This window comes from Pholis gunnellus, assembly GCF_910591455.1.
Source record: "Pholis gunnellus genome assembly, chromosome: 3".
In the NCBI taxonomy this organism is placed as follows: Eukaryota; Metazoa; Chordata; class Actinopteri; order Perciformes; family Pholidae; genus Pholis; species Pholis gunnellus.
In genome coordinates this window covers 4,758,180-4,770,629 of record NC_136529.1, presented here as the reverse complement: position 1 = coordinate 4,770,629, position 12,450 = coordinate 4,758,180, and positions in this window count along the sequence as shown.

Here is a 12,450-nt window from a genome sequence, read left to right as displayed (position 1 = left end):
TTTGTTTGCCCTTTTTCTCACCTCTCCTACCAATTGAACCATGAACTTGATCCACCATAACATCACAAAAACAACAGAACATGTGAACATGCATGTGACCGCACTTATCCGGCACCGAGCATGTCCTTGAACACTCCTAACTACACATACACATTCTCGAACATTCACACACATATATGGGTAGAAAGGGCGAGACATGGAGCTCTGCACACGGTTCCATAGAAATAGAATACAGGGTAAAAAGGACATTGAACTGTTTTCCTTGGTCATTTAACTGGTACAAAAGAAAATGCCAATTGTTGTTTCTTGTTATGGTGGCAACATGCTTCAGTGGGGCTGCAATGTGTGGTCGCAGCTCTGAAGATGTTTGGCTGCCTAGCTAGCTAGTTTGTTCTTCTCCGGAGTGGTGGGAGTCAGGCAGAGGGACCGTTAGACCCAGCCAGCTGTTCGACTCATTTTCTGTATTTAGTGGAGCATTAAAGCATGGTGGAATTAGCAAGCTAGCTAGCTTACTAGCGGACAGCTAGCTTGCTAATTCCATCATGCTTTAATGCTACACTGGTTACTGAAAGTGAGTCGAACAAAGTTGTCACTCATCTGGAAAAAGCAATGTGCTTTCCAACGCTATGATAAGAGTGAGTGGATGAAGCATGAACTTGTTAAATTGTACTCATTTACTCTGGCTCTCTACACTCTCTACACTCTCTACACTCTCCACTACTCGTTTTGGTTGTTACTGCAAAACCTCAGTGAATCCGCAACTAGCCATAAGTCTGTTTAGCTTATACGAAGTTAGCCGGCAACAAATTTCAACGGTACACATAAAAACAGTCGCCACTCTGACCACCCTGCTACGTGGATTTGAACGGGAATGTCCCTTCTACTCATATTCTATTTCTATGGTCCAAAACAACCCTGGTTTATTATCCTCCAAGGCATTCTCATCCACACTATTGTTATAGGTTTGAATATTCCTGGTGTATATGTGACCGTAACCCCTGTGTGCTCAGGTTTGCAGTGTATAATGAGGGGCTTGCCATATGGGGTGAGTTGTGGTCAGGGCACAGAGGTCAGCTGAGCACTAGAGGCGAGAAGAGATGAAAATGAGGCAAAACAAGTGCTCTGTACAGGTCAAGTGTGGTGGGTGGAGCGCTGGGGGCTTTCTGATTTTGAATCATAACAACACCCTGCCATTGGTGGGGTTACAACGGTACAAGTCCAAGTGGAAAAACTCCACTCAGCAATGTTTTGAGTGTCAAACACTCACTGCCTGTAGGCTTAGAGCAAACAAAAAAATAAAAGTTAAAATTACTTATAATTCTTTCTCATCTGCCACCTCCAAGGGTACTGTTGGGTTCAGTTTATGGTCACTAAATCTACTTTGTTACTGTTACAGAAAGATTGCTATCGGGCTAATACAAATAAGCTTTTGCTTTGACGTACAAGTCCATGTCCAACCCATGCTCACTCCCAACTCGTCAAATACCAACGCTTGATCAGTGGCTCTTGGCATCTGATACCAACGCACCGAGGCACCCTTTAGCGTCTGTATGAGACGCACTGGACTTTCAACAAACTCCAATGTAAACCCATACGCTTCAGACAAACACAGACTTTCATCCAGGAGGACACAGTTTGTGTTTTGTGTGAAACCATGGATGTTTTGTTGTTTAAACCTAACAGAGTAAACCTAAAAACTAATTAAATCTATGGTGGAAGTTTATTTTGAAAAGACATTGTATGCATGTACAGCTAAAACGAACACGCTGTCCCTGACACATCCAAAACTGATGCTAGAGGGGCACCTAGAGCGTCATAGTTTGAAACGTATAGCCGTGTAGTGTCTGTATTTGACAAGCTCGGAGTGAGAATTTGTTGAAAGGTCACACACTTTTTTTCACCCCAGCCACGAGGTCACTTGTCAGGTAGCCATATGAACAATGCCTTGTTTGAAAGATGGCTCTGAAGGTTGTTCAGAGAGGACAGGTCACAAGAGCTAGCTTTTTGCTTTTGTTCCCCCAAATACATCTGCTTGCTTATTGATTGTGAGAGACTCATCTCTGCTTCAGGCTACATTAGCTGCTACTAGCATAGCATAGCGGAATCTTAGATGAAGCTTTCAGTTGGTCATGTCTTGATGGTTACCCACAAGTTGTGAAAACATGCGAAAACTCTTGCGAGACGACCTATCCTAATCTAGACTATTCAAGGTTAATACCTAACCTTAACCACTTGAGGTGAATGCTTAACTTTACCATTCAAGGTCAATGCCTAGCCTTAACCATTCAAGGACAGTGTCTAACCATAACTATTCAAGGTCAATGGCTAACCTTAACCATTGGAAGTCAATGCCTAACATAAATCAGTTGAGGTCAATGCCTAACCTTAACCATTCAAGGTCAATGCTTAACTTAAATCATTCGAGGTCAATGCCTAACTTAAACCTGTTGAGGTCGTAACTTCAACCATCAAACGAGAATTTGGCAATTTGCCGGTTATCTTCTAGGCGTGCCCTTTCGGCGTTGTAGTTACATTGTGGATACCAGTATGTTATCTCTGGTTCTTTCTGGTTAGCTTTTTTGGTTAACTGTCCATTGTGAGTCTGAATGTTATAGGTGTGCAATGCATGTGTTACAGTACATCGGTGTGATCCTAAAATTGTTTGCGTAGTTTTTTTGTGATACAGTATCTCGCTCCGATCTCCCTCACCCCAACACAATGAAGGTGCATGTAATGTAGTTTGTGGTGTTCAGTGTTGAAAATGTACATTTATAAAATTGAACAATAACGCTTCCCTAGAATGTCCCAACCAGACTATACTGCCAACAGTTTTCATAGTTCTTTATTAAGAAGTATCAGTAGGGCTAGCCATAAACATGTTTATTGAAAATGTGGGTTAATGTTTTAAATGACTACTTTTCTGTTAAAATTCTCAGTAGAAAAGGTCTCTGAAACGTCATGTTTCTCTCACTTTCAATTTAAGTTACTTAAGTGTAAACCCTCTTACTGAAATAACTGGATAAGAGTGAACTCACAATGATATTGGTGAACATGTTACAGTTCTGACAAAGTCCATCAGTCCATGTGACTTTACCCAAAGATCCATGTCGTGTCGGTCTGTGTTCCAGCACCATTACCGATGTGGATACAGCCCTTCACTACTCTTATCTCTTTGAGTGGACTCTCCCCAAACAGGAAACCAGCAAATGAAGTTAGCAGAGTCTCATACCCATGCACACACAATTAAGACATCAGGGGCCTATCAGATTATCTGGTGTTGTCAGGGTTACGGTGAAACACATGTGGACATGTAAACAGTATTGGAGGAGGATTATGTAACACAACAGGTGGGTTGTGGATTAGTACTTTTTGAAGAAACGGATAGGGATTATTCAGTGAAGCAGCATCACTTTGATGTCACATGAGGGAAATTTGTATGCAGTCATACATCTGGAAGATACTACACATGGCTTGGTATGCAAACTTGTACATGATTTCGCAGTATTCCCAGAGACCTTGTAGGGCCCTCCAGTAATTACAGCACGTCAAGCCTTTCCTGTCGATGTTTTTCACCCTGGAGAGCCCACATGAGAAGGTGGCGTCTGAATGAATGCTAACTCAGCACAGAAATGTATAATGTATGTCTGTGCCCCAAAGGAGAGCTCCTCTGGCCGGGCTCAAGTGGCCCTGAAGAGACTGTTGGCTCTGCTCATTATGGAGTTGAACAGGGCATCTTTTCCCCCCAAATTACACAGCAGCATCAAGTGCCGTGTCGGACAAAAAAAAAAAAAGACATCTTCAGAATGTGGAGGAGAAAAACAGTTTGAGAGTTGAAATGTTTGGCAAAGTTATTGTTGTTGACTGAAGTCCTAATTGCTTCTGATTATGTCATTTTGGATACTTAATTCTGAAAGCTGCTGCGACAGGCTGGCGAGAGCACTTTCCATGAATGCTCCATAGTCCTGTTCATCTAATGACATGCAGAGGCCGTGCGTCCTGCGAATTCTTTTCATCCCAGTGTTTCCTAAACTCACTGTGGTCAACCTTGCTTTCATGCCTGGCTTCAGTTCAGCCGTTGGGTCAGCGCCTTCTGGTGATGGCAGTAGTGAAGCGTGTGACTGTCAGGGGAGACCCCTCCTTTCCGTCCTCTTCAACCTGCTTATCCCCCATCACCTTCCTTGTCTTTTATCTCCTCCCTCTTCCCCTCCCTCCAACTCCTGGCCAGAGGATGCATGGTTCAGTGGGTGCCATCAGTCATTCCCTCTCTCCATCGTCCCTCCCCACCTTTTACCTCTCTCCCTCTCCCCAGATTTTCCAGACCCCTGCCGCACTAAGCTGAGCTTAAGAGTCAGCTGAGCTGATCAAAGAACCGTAGCCATGTAGTGGCTAACAAGAGGCGAGAGTTCCCAACGACACAGGACCTCCCAGGGGTTTCCACCGACATAGAGCTACTGTAACTAGAATGGACATGGATGGACCCTGCTGATAGATGCGCTCCTTGCGTGGCTCCATGAATAGCCGTGTGGTATACTTAAACAAATGGCTGTCTGGTTTTCTAGAAGCAGGTATTTATTCTTGCTGAGGCCGAGCTCGGGACCATGGGGTATTTTGCCGGTTTGCTCTAGCGATTTTATGTCTGCCGAGAAAGCCACCCTCCATTACCTAGCATCCCCCTAGTGCGGGGAAGGCCCAGGTCTTGTTCCCACCACTGCCCTCCCTCTCACCACATCGCCCCCTCCTTCTCCATCCACCACCCTGCCCGTCATGTCGACCCCTTCCAGTTTCCTCCGCATGTTCTGGCCCCCTATTATTGCTCTAATTAGCCCTAGCAGGCTTTCCCTCCTCTTCCTCCACCCTTTGTTCCCCATTTCTTCTTTTGTCCTCCGTGACCCTTTTTCCTTCTGTTTTCCTCCATACTGCTCTTAGACTGTATATACCGTAGCCCTGCCGTAAGCCGCTGGTTGATGTCATTTTGTTTGCTCGTAAATCTTGGACTAGGGGTGTCACCGTGTGTTCAAAATATAGTCTATTGCTCAAAAGAGAGAAAAAGTGAAATAATCTGAAAATATTTTTTTATTAAAAAATGACAGTGTGTAAGTGGGCATTCACAAAATGCAGTCAGTAAACTGCTGTTCTAGTGGGCAGTGCTAACAGATGATCATTACATTGATCCATCTGAGAAGTAATGTGAGGGGACATTTGAAATCATGGATATAGGGATGGGACTTTGTAAAACACAACTGCCGTACAGTAACATTACCATGGAGGAAAATGTGAGGAGTCACTGTGAGGCAGTGGAGGCACTGCATGAGCAGAACATCAATTCTTCAACGTTGGGATAAATGTGTTGCGTTGAAATCGATTTGAACAAATTACTTGTTTGATTCAATCTATCAATACTATAAAATCTGTTTAATTGAGTTTTTAGTTCATTTATTTAGTTAGTCAGTTCAAATCAAAGGACATACAAATGACATGGAACACTGTGTGCAGGGAGAGGAATATATTCATTATGCATTACATCTGACTAAAAGATATAAAACAGGTTGTGTGTGAGAGTGTCAGTAGTGGTGGAGTTTACTCTTACAGAGCTAATGAGATAGAGCTACTTGTATCCACTGAGGAAGAGCATGACATGTGGATGAGCCCCAGTAAAAGTTAGTGAGTGGAGTTAAGAATTCCAAAATATAAAACGCTAAATACAGTTGCTCTGCTTCAGGCGAGAGCTGCGGTACACCCTGGACAGGTCACACGGAAGGGCCTAATCCAGTCGGCAGGTTCCCAGATCCACGGCAGCTAATCACAATGTGGAAGACATGTTGATGATAAAGATTATTGCATTATGTGGATTAGCTGTGTGTTGTCTTCTCTCTTAAGTTGTCACGATTGGGTGAGATTCATGACCTGAATCTACCAAGAGTACATTTCTTAATTAAAACAAAGAAGACATGGTTTATCAGAGAGGGTTTCTGAATGTCCTAAATGTGACACTTAATGTAAAATACTCTCTACTTCTCCTCTATCGTTTCCTCCTCTTTATCCACAATATAAAAAGTAAATTATCCAGCCTATTCTTTGTCTTCTGGCATCATTCCCTTCCTGCCTTCTGGCGCAAAGAGCTTTATTATGGCCTAAGGTTAACCCAGGGCTCCGTAAAATGACTGCTTTTAATGTATTTCTGGTCTGGAGTGGGGCCTCTGAGTTCCTCTGTAGAAGTACTGCTTCCTCTCACCCTTGATGGATTCGGGAGCATATATACTGGGTTTCTATCCAAGGATTGTGATGCCAATTTGAATTGCATCAGACGAGGAAAACCGAATGGCAACTGCTCATTTTTTATTTCTTTTGAAGAATTGATATGATACTGGCAAAATAAATAACATGTATTTGGTATAATAAAATAAGTGAATGATCTGATCAAGAAAAAAATTCAAATGTGGTCTAGAAGTAAAAAGTGCTGCCTGTGTATAACTGTCCATGTTCTTCGCAATGTTGATCCCATCTCCAGTATATGGCACTCTGAGATATGCTAATTAGCTCATGAGAATGACACGCTGACGCTGGGGCATAATCACGACACACTTTGAGTTCAGAAAGTATCAAATTGTCCCCCGAATAATGTGTTAATTTCAACAGAGTTTTTGCTCCTACAATGTGCATAATAATTGGCACCAATTGGCATTAACTAAAATTAACTGTGACCCTTTAAAGAATTTAACGAGAGCTGCGGTGAGCGGGATCTACACATTTACAGTCTCATCAAAACTAGTATCAGGTCTAGCCCCGACCCCAAATAACGCATTTCAGCCATTTGACCTGTATTTGATGTCGTACCAATCAGCCCACTGCATGTCCTGTATCGTGACTTTGCCACACATTTAGCGGATTTCTTTATGTTTGACAGAGATCAGTGGAGTTTACGGCAGATGTTATTGGTCACACATGGTTTTGGAAGCTCACATTTCATCTGTGGACCCAATATAAAAAGTAAAATGTGAGAGTGTCAAAAGTCCTAGAAAACAATCGACACGGTGAGGATGGAAATGTTTGCTCCGAATGACTTTCATTCCCAATCTGTGATCAAATTCTCTCAAGTGATGGGGTGCCTGTCTATGGTCATTCTGCACTGTGTTGTGTTGTGTGTGTGTGTGTGTGTGTGTGTGTGTGTGTGTGTGTGTGTACTGTATGTGAGCCCAACATCAACAGACAGGCAGTGGGAGGTAGAGGGGCAGTAGACCTGAGGGCAAACAGCTGAGTGGTGACTATAGAGAGATTAAAAATGGAATGTGGGACTTAATCCACTGTTATACAGCAGTCCCTCCGAGTCTCCACTCGCCGAGAAAAGGCAAAGAAAAGAAGAGCATTCCTCCCAGCCCCTCACTGCACAGCACACAGACCAGGGGCTACAGACGCCATTCTCCTGCCATCTGGCCTTAACCAAACACTGAACAGCCCCTTGACCCTGATCCGCCCCCGGCCCACCTTCCCCACGACCCTCCTCTACCTCCGCACCCTCTCCATCTTCACCCTCGACCCTCTGCAGCCTTTCACCTCCTCCTCAGCTCCCACTTCACCGCAACGCCACAAGCACAGCATTACCGTTACCTATAATGAGTAAAAGCCCCCCCCCCCCCCCACACACAAGTGTTATATAAATAAACGTTATTGTCATTCATTTTCAATAATTTCCCTCTGAAATGTAGTGGAGAATTCTAGTGTATAGCATTTAAAGGAAGTACTCAAGTAAAGAACACATTTATTTAGGTAGAGCACTAGAGTAAATGTACTTCCCCCTCAGTCTTGATCTCCACTTTCCTTCTTTTCACATTACAGGAGAGAAGTAGGATGAAATCCTCACCGCTCATGTTCAAATATGTGCCACTTGCCTGAAACCAGCACGTTTTCCCACATCCACCAATCCTTGGTCAGGGACACTGTGTTATGTGCTGGACGTAAACAGTCAAGCGTTAGCGCTTCAATGGGATGGCCGTGGTCTGGATCCAATGTAAATATGGGGTAGTGGCAAAGTGGAACTTCCTAACACCTCTGAGTCCAGTTTGATAAGCTTGCAAAAACTGAAAAAAGAGAACAACATATGTTTAGATTTGAGGGAATTTTAAGGAGATAAAAGGAAGACAGAGTAGTAAGCTGTCGGGTGAACATTATAGTTGATGCATAAAATGTAATCGTTTATTTGTGCGGAGAAATGAAGCCAACGCGGAAGTGTCAAAACAACTTGAGGCTGGCTACAAAAGCACCTGAATCCCCATATACCCTCATGTTAAAATACCCAACTTTACAGCACAAAAAAACATGTTGACAGCCAAAAACGGTTTGGTCTCTATAGCTAATTCCCTGTTCATGTCAACTGTAAGGGGGGGGTTATACAATTCTCCCGTTTAGATTATATTCAGGCTAAAAGTTAGGGATAAGGAAGGACGTGACCGCATTGAGCGACAGTTGGGTGCCGTACCAGGTTGCTAGCTGCTAGCTGTCCTCTGCTGAATCATCCTGGCGTTATGATAGGTCAAGAGAGTGTGCCCCACTGATTAGCTCATCTCTCCACTCTGTCCCAACCGACAGCATCGTCGACCAAAGCGTAACCCCCATCCTGTAGTTCTCCCTGAGACAAACACTGAAGCCGATGCGGAAGTGTCTTGAAACTTGCATTCTCTCTACTGACCAGCAGGGGGAGACTCCTCTAGTTGCAGTAAGAAGTCTGGTTCTATAGAAGTCTATGAGAAAATGACTCTACTTCTCTCTTGATTCATTCCCTCAGTAAACATTGTAAACATGAGTTTATGGTCTCAATCTCTAATTTCAAGTCTTCTTCAATACAGCATGATGTTCATTTACTAAATGATGATCCAATTAGAGTCAAACAGACCATAAAGCAGGGTATGCTTTAGGGCGGGTTTACTGTGATTGACAGGTCGCTGTCGCTACCAGAGCCGTATACGGCGTCTCTACATCACTCCGCATTACAAATATGGTAACTTCTGTTCATCGGTTGCAAACGGCAGTCCACAAACCAATGGGTGACGACACAATGACTACGTCCACTTTTTATTTACAGTCTATGGTTGAGAGGCAATCGAAATGATCTAGATCTTGTATACAGCACCTTTAACTCATTGGTAAATGTAAGGCATCTCCAAGCTGCAAGTGACAAGTTGTTAACTCTGGCTGGGAGCATTTAGCCCACTGTTTGGATACCCGTGTATACAGAACCTTTCTCACACTCTTTGCCACCTTTTTATTGACTGCTATTCCAAAAATGTGTCATGTACCTGCTGCCTCGTGAAGGAGACTCTCCCCCTCTCTGTCTCGTTAACTTCCTCTTTTTTTGGCTGGCTTTCCCACCAAACGCATGCACCCTTTGTAACAAAAAAGTTCTGTTATCGGTCCTCGGTGCTAACATCTTTCCTTAACCCCCCAACCAACTTTATTCTCCGATCTGTCTCGCTGTAAGTGGATGGCAGTGAGCCAAGCATCAGCCCGGTCTGCCTTCACCATAACAACCAGAGGAGACGTCTTCATATTGATGGGACAAAAGAGCCTCCAAGATCACAGCTGTTCCCTTGGGGGCTTATGGGTAATAGCCAGCTGCCTACGGGCTGAGAGCTAGAGATTTAGAGAGGAAGGAACAGGTAGGAGAGGAATGGGGAGTGGAGGTGCCTGGAAGGACTAGCGCTATCTACAAGGAGTTTAACCTCCCTGAAATACCTCCTAGCACTGTCAACAGCAGTCTTCTCACGGGCCAACATTGCAAACACTTCAGTACTTAACATATTAACCCTCCACACTGTGACTGGAAGCAGGACCTCTACTGTGCATTAGGATCATTATTTCTACATCCTGTTTTATGAGGGCCAATAAAAATGTCATTGAGCCGTTAGTGCTGCAGTTTATTCAGGCCCATTAGCTCCTCCACACAGCGCTAACCTAACATTCTTTGCCGAAACATAACTTTAACCAGATCCTCACGTGCACTGCTGTGTAACTCTTTCTCATAAAGGCACAATCCGGGATCCAAATGTATACCAAACGATATAGTCACATATTAAAACAGCACTGTCACCACAGATCTCTGCCAGGTGTGTTTGCAACCACAACTGCTGTAAAGTTTGATTACAAATGCAAACTTGTCTAGACCGCAAGCGTATCAGACGCGTTTTTTAACTCGCAGGTAACACGCAACAAATACGCTCTCGAATTGTATCAATGCAGCTGTCTGCAGCTTCGTGTTGTATGCTCAACGCTTCCTCTGATCCGAAAACAGTCAGTCCTGCTGTGTGTTTAGTTCCATTAGCTGTTAGCTCTGTTAGCCAAACACACCGTAGGACTCCGAACAGCCGTTAACAGAATAGCTCTCCTCCTACCGACATAAGAGGACCCGCTCCGTTGTTGTCAGAGCTCGGTTCAATTTGTCGATTTGCTAATCTTTAGTTGTAGCTTACATACTTATATACATTCAATTGTCCTACCAAGGCGAGCAAATCCAGATGGAGACAATGTGTGATCCGTAGTGGAAACAAGAGTCTGAACTGAAACAGTTTGTCATTGTGGCCCCTACCGGCCGGTGAAAATCAGTGGGGAATCAGCAGTCAATGAGGGTATAAAACAGTCAATGAAATAAAAGTGTTAATCACTGCAACCGCGTGAGCTCCTAGAGCACGCAGTCATAAATGAGGACAAAAAATATTAGGCTTATGGATCCAGCGGTATGCGAGATTATCCGTGGACAGACACGGAGATGCACACGTGCGCATACACACCTGGCGGAGATGATGAATCTATATCAGTAATGTTCGAAAGCACCAGTAAAACATTGCAATTTTCTTTTAATGTGCAACAGAAACATTCTCAAAATAGTAGCACATCATTATTTACACATTTGCTTTAAAGGGTTTTTGCGGTACAGAGTACGACACTCTCAACCCTTTGACATAATAATGTAAACATAAAGTTACCGGTATAATATTTAAACAGCGTAAACTAGCAGCTGCCATGCAGGTAGGATATCAATCCACAAAACTATGATGTGCTTTGTAAAATGATTGCCAGTAATGTAAATATAACAAACATGTAATAAGTGTGTGTAAGCAGTCAAAAGCTTTAATAAAAGTGAAATGGTAAAAACAACCATTTTTTCCTGTAAGTCCCGATCTATAGATCTGGCTTTCCTCCGCAGCTATACATGCCCCGGACCTCTGCTTCCCTCTCAGCTGTGGTCCCATGCCCAGGCCGGCACGGCTGTGATCGCAGGCCTATAGGAGAATAAGGAGACAGTTCATGGCGGAGCTGAAGTCATCGGCCAGGCATCCGTCAGAACAGCCACCAAAACAATAGACCCCTCTGTCCCACAAACACAAGGTTGGTTTTAGACAAGAGGCCGAACAGCGCTGCGATGGACCGGCAGCAGCAATGGAACTGACAGCTACAGTTTGACCTCGCCTTGTACTGTAACGCCTCACAGTCCTCCGGAGGCAGAGGGAGCCTGTTTGATTAAAATTAGGGTCATCACCTCAAGTCAATCTGTTACATATTCCAATTTAAACTGTTTTATTCTGGCCCTGAAACACCCAATTTCAGTATTTTGTGTCTGCACATGACTTTTCAGTAACTGAACGGGAACACATGCAACTCCCAGAGCGCATAGCAAGGGTTTACTGAGATAAGTGAAAGGCCGATCTTGAAAGTTTCAGCCAAAAGCATCGGACAATGAAAAAAAAGTTTCCTTTCTGGATGTGCTGCTGCCGGTAGTCCGAAGGAGCGCAGAGATGGAGGTCATGTCGGTCCTTGGTAGCCTGCTGTTTCATTCTCCTCTCTCCGGAGTCACAGTCACAGTTAATCTCGGCCCGGCGCCCCGCTGTGCCTGACCCCAACCTGCCACCTCCGTCTCCATGACCACCGCGTCGCTGTGGCAACAAGGGCCGAACATATACACACACACACAGGCCCATGGCGATGCTCTCACGTGGTTTTGTGGTGTTTTATAGAACTTTTGATACATATGAAAAATGTGTTTGAGATGCGATGCGGCTGTAGGCCGAACAGTCGGCGCCGGCTGTACCAATCGCGGACTAGACCTCCGTTGTCTACTGTACTCTCACCCCCCCCCCGTCTTTCTCCCACTCTCTTCTGGAGAAACAATGGTCAAATCCATAGGCCACAAACACACAGAAAAACAAAGCGCCCTGTGTGTGTTTTTCTCTCCCTCTTTCAATCAAAATAAGACGATACAAAGAAGGCACTGACAGTACACCACACACACACACACACTGCAGCAGCAGAGCAGAGGGCTCCTGTTCATGTATTCTGGCGCTGTAGGAGGTTGGGAGTTGGTTTATGCATGACAGCTGAGTCCATCTGCCCGTCACATTAATCACACTACAAGCTCAATCGAACTTAAATTGCCCGTTTTCTATGGGGGAATCAACATGGGAC